Source organism: Bos javanicus, chromosome 19 (assembly GCF_032452875.1).
Source record: "Bos javanicus breed banteng chromosome 19, ARS-OSU_banteng_1.0, whole genome shotgun sequence".
Lineage (NCBI taxonomy): Eukaryota > Metazoa > Chordata > Mammalia > Artiodactyla > Bovidae > Bos > Bos javanicus.
Window position 1 is genome coordinate 39,329,366 of NC_083886.1, and position 13,150 is coordinate 39,342,515.

The window sequence follows — 13,150 nt, forward strand, 5'->3', positions numbered from 1 at the left end:
TCCCTGTTTCTGACGTGCAATTCAACTGTCCTTTGAAAAACAAGCCTGTACCCCGAGAAAAAAAAAGAGAGGGGGAGAGAGAGGGAGAGAGAGAGAAAAAGAGAGGGAGGCAGCAATAAAACAGCCCCGCAGCCGGAGCCACACCGCGGGCTGGGGTATTGTAAGTAGAAGGGATTTCTCACTACCTACCGCGTCTTATATGTCCATGTAAATTTATTGTTTGTTATTAATGTTATTGTCGTAAAATGTGACAAATAGCCATCTTCATTTCCTGCCATTTCTCTTCACATGGTGCTCTGTGTGTTTGTACCCATTGAGGCATTGCATAGAGATTTTAGGAATATTCCTCTTCTCTATCTCTCTCTCTCTCTCCCTCTCCCTCTCCTCCAACCTTTTTCTTGATTTATAGCAATATGGGTGTCAGCTTCTCGGCCGGCATGCCAGCCATTGTGTGTGTGTGTGTGTGTGCGTGCGTGCGCGTCTGCGTGTGTTTGTGAGCGAGTTGTGTTGTTTATGGCCATGTCTTTGATAAATCATTTCTCACAGAAAATGATGTGGAAGCTGGGCTATTTCTGCGGCCGGGAAAGAGTCACTCTTGGAGGCACTTCCTCTCTCTCTGCTCTGCTCCCAGGAGTTGGTTATTTCAGACGATTTACAGTAATATATCAGCAGTTAATATGAAAGCTCTATAGCTGGAGGTCTTAAATTACAGCATCTGTGATTATCAATTAAGGCGAGATTTGTATAAATTTGGTAAACTAGAAATGCCTCATTGGCATATAAACCCAGTCAAAGACCACGACCTAATATAAAAATTATATTTGTGAGCCTGATAACAGCCAACATTCCTGCAGCAGCAGACAGAGCTTCATTTTTCAGCGGTTCCCCTCCAGGAGTTTGGCTGCTCCGATGCTGCCAGGGGTAAAGAACCCAATTCTGAAGGCAGAAGGAGCCTGGGGGAAAGAGAGGTGGAGGCAGGAGAAGAAATTACTGAAGTTGAAGGCAAAGATGTTTGCAATCCATGGGGACCAAAAAGAAGTCCTCTGCAACTGGAGGGGGCTGGAGGGATTTGGTTATAGTGTTCAAGCTTAACCTATAGGACTGACCTGTGTGACAGAGAGTTGAGGGTGGGATAGGAGCTACCCAAGCTGGGGAAGACAACGGAGGCAGAAGCTGAAGGGCAGGGAGGGAAGCTGAAAGCTTTGGCTCCCCACCCTTCTGACTAACAAAACAAGGAAGTGAATTCACACCCTAGTAGCCTTCCTTCGACCTCCTGAAACAAAGAAAGTTTCCTCAGCGGTGAGGGACTGTGTGTTGAGGGCTAAAGGAGGGAAAAGTTCTCTTAAGTTTTTCTAGAAGAGAAATGTTTCCAGGTGGTCTCAGAAAGTTGGAGAGCATTTCAGGACACAGGGTATGTTCCTGTCCATAGTCCCCATCCAAAGAGGGAGCAAATGGGGTACAGATTGGGAGGGGGAGAGGTCACAGTACCTCCCCACTGGGGAGGAGGCTGCCGGTTGAGAGCAAAGCCAGAGGTGGCTTTTAGGGATGTTATGCACTGCCCCCCTCAAAGTTGTTATGGAGGAGAGGCAGAGGGACAGAACATTGGCCAAGTTCCGTTGGGGCTGCTAGCATCTCCTTCCCTGGCTGGAGCCCGGCCAACTGACTTTATAGCCACTATTATCTGTGATACTTAACTCTGCCTGCTAGTGTAAACCTTTGAGCAGGAAAATTAGAGTGATGCCGCGCCCAGGTGTTAATTATTCATGGCATCAGCTGTGCTTTGGAGTGGCTGCTTAGGCCCCAGTCCACCTAGGAACTCACTCCCACGCTCTGCTCCAAGTGGGCACTGAGCCCTGTCCTTGTGAACAGACAGCATTTGGGGTGGGTGGTAGGTGAGGCCTCCCAATTTGGGAGTCTGGGTTGAAAAGGGTTCAGTGAGAAAGAGAAGGAGAAGGCCAAGACCTTGGCTGGGATGGGTCGCTAAAAGGAGCTGGGGAGAGACTGGATTCAAGGGCAGCTTTGACAGGGCTGGAGAGCATGGGGAGGTGTGAAGGACTGGAGGAGCAGCAGAGAGGCCTGAGGGATAGGGGGCTTCAGGACCCCATCCTTGGTGTTGGAGAAGCCCCCCACCCCTCAGTGTGGGAAGCAACTATTTCCTTCTCCCTCACCTGGGAAGTGATGGGGGCGAGTTCACCCTCAATCCAGTGCTTCAGGATTGAGGCTGAAGTCTTAAAATCCCTGAGCCAGGGGGAAGGGAACAGTTGGGTGTTGGTAGCTTCTGAGCTCAGCCTGTTTTGGAGGGTGGGGAATAGCAGAAGAAGGCTGAAGGGTTTGCTCCCTGGGACAGGCCAGAGGAGAGCTGGGAGCCAACCTCACAGGCCCTTGCCTCTGTTCTTCCAACTCCCCTTTCTGTGTCGCCCCCTGTCACAGTGGAGGCCTGATATCCGCCACCGCCCCCCCTGCTTTTCCTCTCCATTCTTTCTGCCCCCTTCATGTCTTTGTCTCTTCTGGCCCTGGGGATACCCCCCTCCTCTTCTCTTCCCCTGGAGACAAAAGCAGGGAGAACATCCCTCTCTACCATTATCTTTTAGTCAGTCTCTGGCCCCTTGCTAAATCTCCTTGTGTGAAGCCTGATGCCCTCCATCCAGGCATATAGGCCTACCCTCCAGATCAGCAGGTTTGTTGTTTTTTAAACATTTGGTTCATGTAGCCATGAAGTGCCCTGCTTCTTACAGTTCTGCACGCAGACACACACACACCATTGGCTTTTGTGCTGTTCAGGAGATGGGGCAGAATGTATTTGATAGAAGGGGCTTTAAGAAAGCTGCTGACTCTTATCTTCTCCCCAGACTCTGCTGGAGTCCACTTTTGTGTATATAATTATAGTGTTTATTCCTGTGCCTTTAAGAAGCTGGGCTGCCATTGCTTTAATGAGCAGAGGAGTTAGAAAGATAAGGAAAAAAAGTTAGAAGGAAAAAAGAGAGGGTCCCAGAGAGAGAAGCAGCAGCAGTTTCCCTTTCTGAGGAGGGAGGTCAAGGCAGAGCCCAAGGAGAGGATGACAGGGAGAATGGAGACAAAGGCCACTCAGAGGGGCAGGGAGGCTGTCCTGGCAGAAGGCACCCCCCAATTTGGATAGGTACATACACAAGAGTTAAGTGAGAAGGGAAGTGGAAAGGAAACCACTCACTTTGGCCCCCTTCTCTGTAGGACATGTCTCCATGGCAGAAGGATGAGTACCCCCCTACCCCCAAGAGGACAGGGCCCTTAGACCAAGGGCTTCACATTACCCAGAGGAGCAGCCTAATCGAGTCCAGAAGTGATTTCTGGAGATACTCCGAAGTTGAAGTCCTTAGCAAAGCCCCATTCAAATTCACTAAAGACAAAGAGAGAAGCAGAGTGTGAGAAGACAAAAAGACTGTGAGAAAGGGACAGAGACCACAGAGATGGTTAGAAAAGGCAGAGAGAGGGAGAAAGGGAGGGAGGGAGGGGGGAGAGAGGAGAAAAACAAATAGAGATAGACATGTAGAGAAAGAGCCCATCCCCTTGGGGTGGGCGGCATTGAGGAAAGGACTGTAGGGTCTGGAAGCTCCTCCAGGCTCTGTGCCTTCTCACAGGCAGCTGCCCAAAGCCGAGGCCATCCCAGAAGCAGCGTCTCTAGAGTAGGCCCCGGGGGTGCTAAATCAGGTGTGAAGCAGCTGGGGTAGGAACTGGTGTTGAGAATGGCCAAGATGTCTTGGGCACTTCAAACTCCTCTTCCACCACCATCTTCAGTAACTTAAAGATTGGAATCTTCCCAAAGAGAATCCCACCCTGGGGTGGGCTGCTGGTTGTTGTCAGTCTCTCACACCAGGACCCTGGGACTCCTTCCTTGGCCTCTTTCCCCCTCCTGCGTTTGGTCTGTTCTTTCCCTCTTCAGGGGCAGGGAGAAGTTGATCTTCCAGCAGCCTGAGAACTTTCCCTTTCACCTCCAATCCACATCTTCTCCCTTTAAGCCCTGGCCAGAACACATGGATGCTACCCTCGCTAATCTCCTTCTTTCTCCATCGTTCTGGAAAGAAAAGGAAAAGTGGAAAGTTGCCACCAGCCTAAGCAGCTTTAGACAACTCCAGGGAAAATGGAAAACCTTGCTCGCCTCTCCAGTCCCTCCCCTGGCCGCCGCTGGGCTCCCCCGTCGCGCCCCCCATGCTCCCGTCCCGTCCTGCTCAGAATGCTCTCCCTTCCCCTCCCTCCTCCGCCGGGCCGGACATATGGAACCCATTTCGCCGGTGACATTGAAGAGCCGCTGCGCGCCCGCCTTCCGCCATGGCGCCCCCGATTCCCCGCGCCCCGGCAGTCGCCGCTCCTCTCGCTTGGCCGCTCGGCCCGCTCACGCCTCGAAGCCTCGACCCCGCTCCACGCCGGGCCCGCCAGCCTCCCGCAGCCCCACGCGGCCGGCCGCGCGCCGCCTCGAGGGCCGAACAAAGCGGCGGCCGCGGCAGGCGGGCTGGGGGAGTGCTTCCGGGCCTCTCCCCGCGTCGGCCGGTGGGGCCGGGATGCTGCCGGCCGCTCAGCCCCCGCTGGCGCCCCGGGTCCCAGGCCCGGCCAGCCGCCTGCCTCTGCCCGCGCCCTAGCAGAACCGCACAGGTAGGTGCGGGCTCCGGGCCGGGCTCGGGGTGAGAGCGGGGTGCCCGAGATCCCCGCGCCCCGGTCTAGGAGGACAGTCGGATCGGTGCGAGACAGACATGGGGGCGAGTTGAAGAGGCAGTGAGGGTGGGCGTAGGGTGCGGGTCGGTGTGCAGGAATGCGGGGTGTGGACGGGACCCGGCTAGGGCCTGGGGAGCGCTGGGGCTCAGGAAGGGCGGTGGAGGCTGCGGGGAGTTTTCCAGGGGAATTGGGAGCTCCGGGTTGTGCGGCAAATGTGAGGGGCAGCTGCTGGGGTGTGGGGGGCGGCTGGGTCCTGCTCCCAAAGTCCAGCTGCCACCATGGTCAGAGCCTACTAGCACCTCGCGGGTTATTTGAAGCTGAAACTACAAGGGGCTGCGCTAAGGACGGGTGTTAAACTGAGAAGGTAGGAGACGGGGTGATTTATGGCTTCAGAGAAGCTGTGTTTACTCCCTGCCTCCTCTGGAAACCAAAAACCAAACAGAACAGAGGCGGGAGAAGCCTCTCTCTTTGGAGTGGAAGGCGATGCCAGGTTGATTCACTGGGATTTATTTTTCCAGATGTGGGGAAATGGTGGGAGCTGTCTCTTTGCAGGGGCAGGATGTGAGGTGTAAGGAGTGTGCAGGCACACACACGTAGGTGTGTTTTGTGTGAGTGCACATGTGTATTCATTCGGGTCGGGGTTTGTCGGGTACAGCATCGCTTTACAAGTGAGCACATCGGCAGCTGCATGGGGACCTGGTGTTCTCAGGTCTGGGTACGCAGGACCTGGTTGCTCTGGACATTCTCTGTTGCCTCGTACCCTCGCCATGGGGGAATGCTGCTGCAGTCTGTGCTTTCTTTCCTCCCACAGCCACAAGCAGCAGTGCCCACTTGGCCTGGTCCCTGGCCCCTCTGTGTCATCTGCCCACGCTGCCTGATCTTCACTTTGAACCTTTAACTTTGCCATGCAAGACTAAGGAATTAGTGAGCACAGCTGGATTGGGAAGGGGGTGGGAGAAAAAGGCCTGAAGTGGTAGGGGCTGTTGGTGGTTTGAGGCTGGTGGGGGTTCCACTAGTACTGCTCAAATTCCCCCAAAATCTCTGTTTGGGAGGGGGCCGGTGAGCACAAAGGGGACCAGGGGAAAGGAGCCATGCAGGATGATGGGGGTGGGAGAAAAATATTTTGACCCCAGATAGTTATTTCCGCAGGCCAGCCAACCGGTGGCTCTTGCATTTCTGTCCAGACACCGGGCTTTGCCTGGAAATTGTTTTGCATTAAATTTTCTCAGCCGCAGAATTATCTTTCCTCGCCTCCAGCTAAACTTGCATTTTTCCACCAGACACTTGGGCCCCGCACCAATGAAATCTGAGAGGAAGCGGCTGGGCCCTAAGTGGCTGTAATTTAATTGATTTTATCATAAATCATCAACTTGATGAAGAACCCGAGGTTTCAGTGAAGTAAATTGATATTAATGGGAGTTTCTTGAAATGCAAACTCGCTGCATTGTTGGGGCATTTTGAGCTGGGAGGTGGATTACATGTGTCCCAAGAGCAGAGAGCCTGTACCTGGAGCCCAGCACAGCTTTAGGGGGTCGGGAAAGCTAGCTTCGAGGGGCAGCTGCAGGCAGACCAGTTTCTTAGGGGAGAAGGCAGAGAATGGAACATTGTTGGGGAGGAAACAGTCTGACTCCATGAACCCTGGCTGGCAGTCCTGGGAATGCTGGTCTCCCAGTAGGGGGAGGCAGTTGGGGAAGCTGGTAGGTGTGTGGGTAGAGTTGGGGGTCGGGTGAGAAGGCCAGGCTGGTACAATGGGTGCATTGACTCCTGGTTAAAAATTGCCAGGTTGAAGCCTTCCTCCTCTAATTACACAAATTAATTATTTACTGCTCAGGTTGCTATGTCCGAAAATAGTACTTTTGATTTGGTGATGAAGGTGGAGAATAACCCACCCTCGACACAGAAAGGCAGTAAAAACCAGTGCACTAGCCTCTGAGGGTTCAGGAGTTGGGTTGGCACTCAGTTGTGGGGGTGTAAGCATTTAAATTCCAAGAGGAAATAGTCTGATTTTGGATGAGATGGTACCCATTATTATCTGAAATCAGTTTATGATTGCTTGTTGTCACTCACTTTTACATCAGTACACAGAGAACCACAAACTGTCAGCTCAAAAGGGAAGATCGTTTAGCCCAAGCCCTCCCCTCCACACATGTGATCTGGCTTTAGGGATGGGGAAAACTGAGGCCCAGTGAAGTCTCTGCTTCAGATTACACAGCCAATCTGGACCTAGAATCCAAGCCTCCTGACTCCCAAACCTTTCCTTTATGTACGACTTTAGGCAAGCCACTTCCTGGCTCTGGACCTCAGTTTCTCTATCTTTGGCAGTGGCAGCATTGGACAGGACACTCCCTGAGTTCTTCCCAATTCTGACCTTGAGTAACTCTTTAGTGCTTGGGAGCAACTCCTTTTTGTTGCTTCTGGGGTTCTGTGGGCATCTGAGTATAGAAGTCGCTATGTGCATGCATATTTGCAGTATACATGAAGTTTGTATATGTCCAGAGAAGTGCATGGTTATTCAGACTGACTCGAGGAAATCCACTGGAATCTGGACTATTCCTCCTCCTGAAGGTGTCCTTATTCTCAGCAGAGGAGAAGCCCAAGCCTAGAGCACTGGAGATAGAACGCAGTGGGTGGGGCTAGCTAGCTGGGTTGGGCCGTGATTGGCATTTGGAGGGGAGCTAGGGAAGGAGGGGCTCAGCCTCAAAGAGCAGAGCACTTTCTCTGCCAGGATTCGGAGCTGAGGCTGGAGTTGTTGGGAACAGCTTTTGAAGTCCCTCCAACACCAGCCCAGGGACCAAATTATGGTTTCAGAATTTAGATCTGAGACAGGAGACCACCATCACCACTGCCAGCCTCACTTTGCCCCCCTGAGCCTTTGGACGCAGGGGGCCATGGCATTACACCAGGTCTCCTCCCAGGGAAGCCAGGACAGAAGTCCTGCAAGGTGGATGATCCCTGTCTTCTTGCTCTTATTTTCCATTTCTTCTCCTAACTGAGAAAAAAAAAAGATAAAATTCAAAAGAGGTGGGGGCTTCTCAGAAGTGGCCTGGATGTGAGAAGGGAGATTTCTTGTAGGATCAGGGCTACGGGGAGGCTAGCAGAGGAGGGGCGGCTTCCAGACTGCCTTAGGAAGTGTTGTCAGGGATGTGAATTCTGGTGGAAGAAGTGGGAAGAGAGGAGAAACAAATTCATTTTGGGGGGATTCTAGAAATCAGAGCTCCTGGAAATCAGATAATCCTGAGAGGAAATAGTCTGTTTTTGCCTGAGACTTCTTAAAGTCTCACCCCAAACCCTATTTGAGAGAAAGAAAAAAACGAAAGGGCCAGCAGGCCCAGATTCTGGGCCTATCCCATTCTGACTTTGGAGTTTTATATTTGGAGGCAGCTCAGGAGGCCTTCCACTGATTGGTCATTAATCCCATGAGTTATTGTCTGCTAAACAGAGGTCAGTGGGAGAGAGGCATCTGATCTGTCAGGAGAGACCTGCGCAGTCAGTCCCTTGCAGCAACTCCCTGGGCCCTGTACCTCCCTCGTCAGCTTCTGTCTTCCTTCCCCAGCAATCCCCCTCCAAACCCCCCAACCCACCCCTGACCCCAGGCCCCCAGCTGTCCAAGATTTGCCCTTTTCCTTCTTGCCTTGCCCACCTTTTGTCTCTACATCCACAGGGGTGGGGTTTGTCAGGCCGGGACAGAGCTTCTGGGTGAGGCGGGACCCCTGATACAGTGAAGCTCAAACCCAACTGGGCGCCGCTCACCGCCTTGGTCCACGGCATAGGGGCACTGGCGTGGCCTCCTTGCTCACTGAGCAGACTTTGCAAACCCTTGTGGGAGCCTTGTTTTGTCTTCCTCTTTTTCTTGCCCCCACGCCTGGGGTTAGGGGAGAGTTCAACTCGGAATTTACTTCAATTTACTTCAGTCTCGGTGGCCTTTTTCTTCTTTGGATCTCGGCTTCTACTGAGCCGGGTCTACACCAGCCTCCACCCAGGCGGGAAATCTTCCTTCCTCTGCCCCTTTGTTCCCACTGGCTCAGGCATCTTAGAAAAGTGGGAGTTCGGGATCCAAATACCAAGAGCGATTTGCAGGAGCATTTCCCATTTTATAGCCCCCATCTTTGAAATTTCATTAATATTTAAAAGAGATGGAGATTCAGGGGTGTGTGTGCGTGTGCGTGTGTACTTTTCACGACTCTCCGAGGCCACAGAGTTGGACGTGAATCTGGAAGAGTGTGGGACCCGGAACCCAGACAGGGCCAGAAAGAGATTGCTAAACGCCTCACCACCTCCAGCCCCACTCCCAGGTCCTGGCTTCTCAGGGAGCCTGGCGGGCAAGTCAGATTTGGGGCTGGCTGAGCTGGGCGCTAGGCTGGGGCAGGGGGTGGGGAAAATCCCTTGGTCATCCCACGGCTGATACCAGAAATCGATTTTAAAGGAAGCAGCCAGTTTGCCCTTATTGAGAGGAGAATTTTCGTTTGTTCTTTGATGTTTTTTTGGGCACAGAGGGAAACAGACATCTCCAATGGCCTCCAAGGATGCCCCCCTCCCCGTGATTGCTCAAGGGGATTTTAGGGGCCCGGTGTCCTGATACTGGGTATGGATTAGGAGTGGAGGAGTGAGTGGTCTAGCTCTGGGGAAACAGGAAAGAATGTCTATGAAGGGGGGGGGGCATTTTCTCTGATTTTTGCCTTTATTATTAATTTCTAAGGTTTCTGTGTCTTAATCTTTCTCTTAAATTAAAAAAAAATTTTTCTCTCTCTCTCTCACACACACATACACAGACACAAACACGGTAAGTTGCCCAAGTTTCCCGGCTCGAATCCAGGGAGAGATTGTTCCCTCCTCTCTCTAGTCTCCCCCTAAATTATGACTTCACTATCAGGGATGATAAATCCCTCTCTCCTCCTTTTCCAGACCTCAAAGTCTTCCCTCCAGCCCCGCTGGTGTTTCCTACCCCAAGTTTCCTGCCCAGGCTCCTCACTGCCCCACTCTGTCGCTTGAAATTTGGAAGGTCTCTAGCCTGCAGACGTACCTCGGAAAAGGGTGCCCTGGAGCTGCCGTTCTACCATTCATCCCCCATCCTCCCAGCCCCCAAAAGGGGCTATCTGCCAACCAGAAATCTCCAGAAAGGAATAATAAAGTCCAGAAGGAAACCAAACTGGGATCTAATTGTGTCTCAAGTATTTGGAAGGGGCTTTGCTCTCAGAATTACTTAAGAAGTCCTTACTCTATTTCCTCCTGCATTTGGGGGTGCATGTCCTCTCAAAATTTGCTCCAAGTTAACTTTCTTTCTCCCAGCCCTCTTTTTCCGCTCCCACTCCACTGTACTCCACCTCCTTGTGTAGCCAGAAGGGACCACAAGAATCCAGGCTCAGAGCGGGGAGGGGTCCACTGCTGTGTTTGGAAAACTCCTCTGCCCTTGGCTTAGCTCCAGGCTGATCCTCTTGCAGGCCCGCAACTGACTGGATGTCCCTGGGTTCTGTCTTACTCATTGGGGTGAAGCCGTGCAGGTCCCGCAAGTGACCAGATCCTCCTCTTAACTTCACAATGACTCTCTCTCTCTCTCTAGTGGCAGTAACAGCTAGAAGAGTTGGAGGGTCTGAGGTACATTCTTGACTTTTTAATGTGGGAGAGGAAAAGATCCAAAGGTGCTGGTCTCTTAAACCTCTAGAATCCTGGGTGAGTGAGTCACTGACCCACCAGGCCTAGAGCTACATAAAGTCCAGTCCAACAGGTCTCTAACCGGGGTCTGGAGATCTCAGGACAGACTCTTTGTAGCCTTAACTGCTTTCTCTGACGGTCCTGGCTTGAGCCCCAGCAGTGGGTCCAGCTTGGGTATTTTCTTTTCTTGATACTGATAAACATAGAAAAATGGCTTCCACCTTCCATCTTCACCTCCCCACAACCCTCAGCCACCAACTCTCTAGGCAGGCATTAGGATCCTAGGGACCTCACAGTAGGAGACTCTTCAACGGGTTCCTTGCTGGAGGTTAAGAAGGCCAGAGTCCCCCTCTCCACTCCAGTTCATCAGGGCCCCAGGAAACTGGCTATTCCAGCCCACGAAGTAAGCCTGACTTAGTGGGCCTGAAAGACGTGGGGACTGGAGGAGGCCAGGGGCCACACCTGATGAGAGTAGACAGTAGGACCCTTTCTCAGCCCAAAGCAAAGCCAGTGAGTGGGGAGCTATGGGGTGTGAGGGAAGTTTTGCCAGATACCGCCACCCTCTTCTGGAAGGGAGACAATAGCTGGAAACCATTCTCACCTTTGTTCTCCCAGTCCCTTCTCTCCTGGTCCATCCAGATGGGAAAAAGCAAAAGCCAAGGATTCTAACCAGGACATCACAGGGTAGTAGCTGGCTCTGTCTACGCAGAGTTAAGAGAACAAGTTTTCCAAGCTGCCTTCGTAGAAAAGAGAAACTGCCGGACTTCTATTTTATCCTCTAAGCCCGGAGTCAGCAGTTCTGCCAAGTTGCAAACACTCCTGCTTTTGGAAAAGTCCTGGTGCTTTTTTGTCTTTTTCTTCCACCAGGAATGGCTCTTCCCCACCCCCGCCCCAAATCTGCAGACACCTACATTCTTGCCTCCTATCTTCCTCCTACAGGCCTCCTAGCCTTTCCCTGCCCTTCTAAAACGCACTCTAAGACAACTTGAGCTTTTGTAGTTTTCCTCACTTGTTTCAAGAGTCCTAAATCTTGCAGAGCTAAGAGAAGTAAACAGATTTGTTCTGAACAATAATAATAAAAATAACTATCCTCCATCTCTTTTGCCAGTGCATTTAAAATTAAGGCATTTTGCTGGTTCTTTGAATCTTCTTAGAAGTACAAATGTCCTTATCACCTCTTAGCCCCTTCTGCCTATCCGGAGGTGAGAATCTTAACAGAAACTTCTTCGTGAAGTTCTTACAGCCTCTCTATTGCCAGCAGTGTCTGGAACTCAAGCTAAACACAAGGTCTTCCTTTTGTCACCCTCCCCTACAAGATGGTCTGGATTTTTGAAATAATCACTCACCGCTTGTTGTCTGTTCTCAAAAATGGGAGGGGGTTTTTGAAAAGAAAGGTCTAGTTCCCCCCACCCCAGGTTGGAAACTGGGCCAGGAGATTTGCCCGGAGAGAAGAGGAATAGAGGGTGTGGAGGAGAGAACAAACAGACTGCTGAGACTCAGCCACCAGTCCCACAAGAGTGAAACTACTTAAAAAAAAAAAAAAAAGTCCTAGTGTTCCCACTGCAAATGAATGCAGAGGGGCACCCAGGAACCATCCCCCCCAAGCCCCGCAAGGCCAAGCTACTTCTCCGCTTAGACAGAAGGTTTTACTAGTGGTGGTGGTGGGGAGCTGTGAACTCCACCAGCTTTGCCTTGTCTTTGCGCTCCTCTTCCTCCCTCACCAAAATCTGAATTTAAAAATTTACCTGTCCTTAAAAAACAAAAACAAAACTTAAAAGCTCTACCTTCTTTCCTTTCTCAGTCTTTTTTTTTTAACGGGGGGGGGGCGTTCAAAATGCCCCCCTCCCCCATTACCACCATCACCTTCCTTCCTTATCAGGCATCTAAGCTTGCTAAAGGGGGAGAGGTGGGGGTGTGTGTGAGCTTGTGTGTGTATGTGTGTGTGTGTGTGTGTGAGTGTGTGTGTCTGTGTGGTTTTTTTCCCTGTGCAAAAGCAGAGGCCATTGTTACGGAGAGTAGGGCGTACCAGTCTTATAGGGCAACCGCACTGTGGCGGCTTGGCCGTGCCGGAGCCTGGAGCTGGATTCTCGGCGAGCTGAGCCGCCCGAGCACCTTTCGATCTTCTATTTTTCTCCCGCTCCCCTACCCCCTCCCTCCTGCGCACCCCCGCTCCTAAGCCGAGTGAATTGAAGCGGACGCCGAGCGGCTCCTCCGGCCGGTCTGCCCCTCGGGCTCCCCAGCCGGGGTGGCTATTGGGGAGGGGGGCGACGCCGCTTTAAACAGTGGTCTTTTTTTCCTTTGCCTTCAAGGAGGGGAGATTTCTCGCCTGCCGCTCGCGCTGGGGCTCGATGTGAATATATATTATGTCTGCCTGTTCTCCCCTCGTCGGTGGCTAAGGTAAGCTGGACTGAAATAGGCTATCAGTTTGTGAATGGCGGAGAGTATGTCTCAATGATTTATGGCCCATATGACTCCAATCTCGGTTCAAGAAGAGTTCACAAGCTTTAAGCTTCCTTCCACGCAGCGACTCTCTCTCTCTCTCCCTCTCTCTCTCTCTCCCTCCCTCCCTCTCTCCCTCTCCCTCTCTCTTCCTGCTTCTTTCCTTTTCTCTTCTCTTTTCTTTCAGCAGCCAGATCTGGACTGAATTTTCGCCCGGCTGCTAAGAAGAGCCTAACCTTTTTTCTCTCTTCCTTTTTTGTTCTATTTCTCTTCTTTCTATGTGTTTTTTTTTTTTTAAGTCCTGGAAGGTGGCCTAGCCCCTCTCCCTGGTCTTCCCAGCTATTGTTACTCTCCCAAGCTTTTGGGGGCGGGGGTTGCT

At 51.9% G+C, this 13,150-nt stretch overlaps 1 protein-coding gene across 3 annotated transcripts in view; it reads left to right on the forward strand.

Annotated features, from left to right (window-relative positions):
- The window catches only part of HOXB3 (homeobox B3), a 54,934-nt gene that overhangs the window by 35,542 nt on the left and 6,242 nt on the right, over positions 1 to 13,150 (forward strand). For 2 of the 3 annotated variants that reach the window (XM_061391489.1, XM_061391488.1), the window contains exon 3: positions 12,642 to 12,729. The gene's annotated coding sequence lies outside the window, so the exon portion shown is untranslated. Of the gene's footprint in view, positions 1 to 12,174; positions 12,551 to 12,641; positions 12,730 to 13,150 lie in introns of those variants that run through there. The other variant, XM_061391490.1, reaches the window with a different exon arrangement.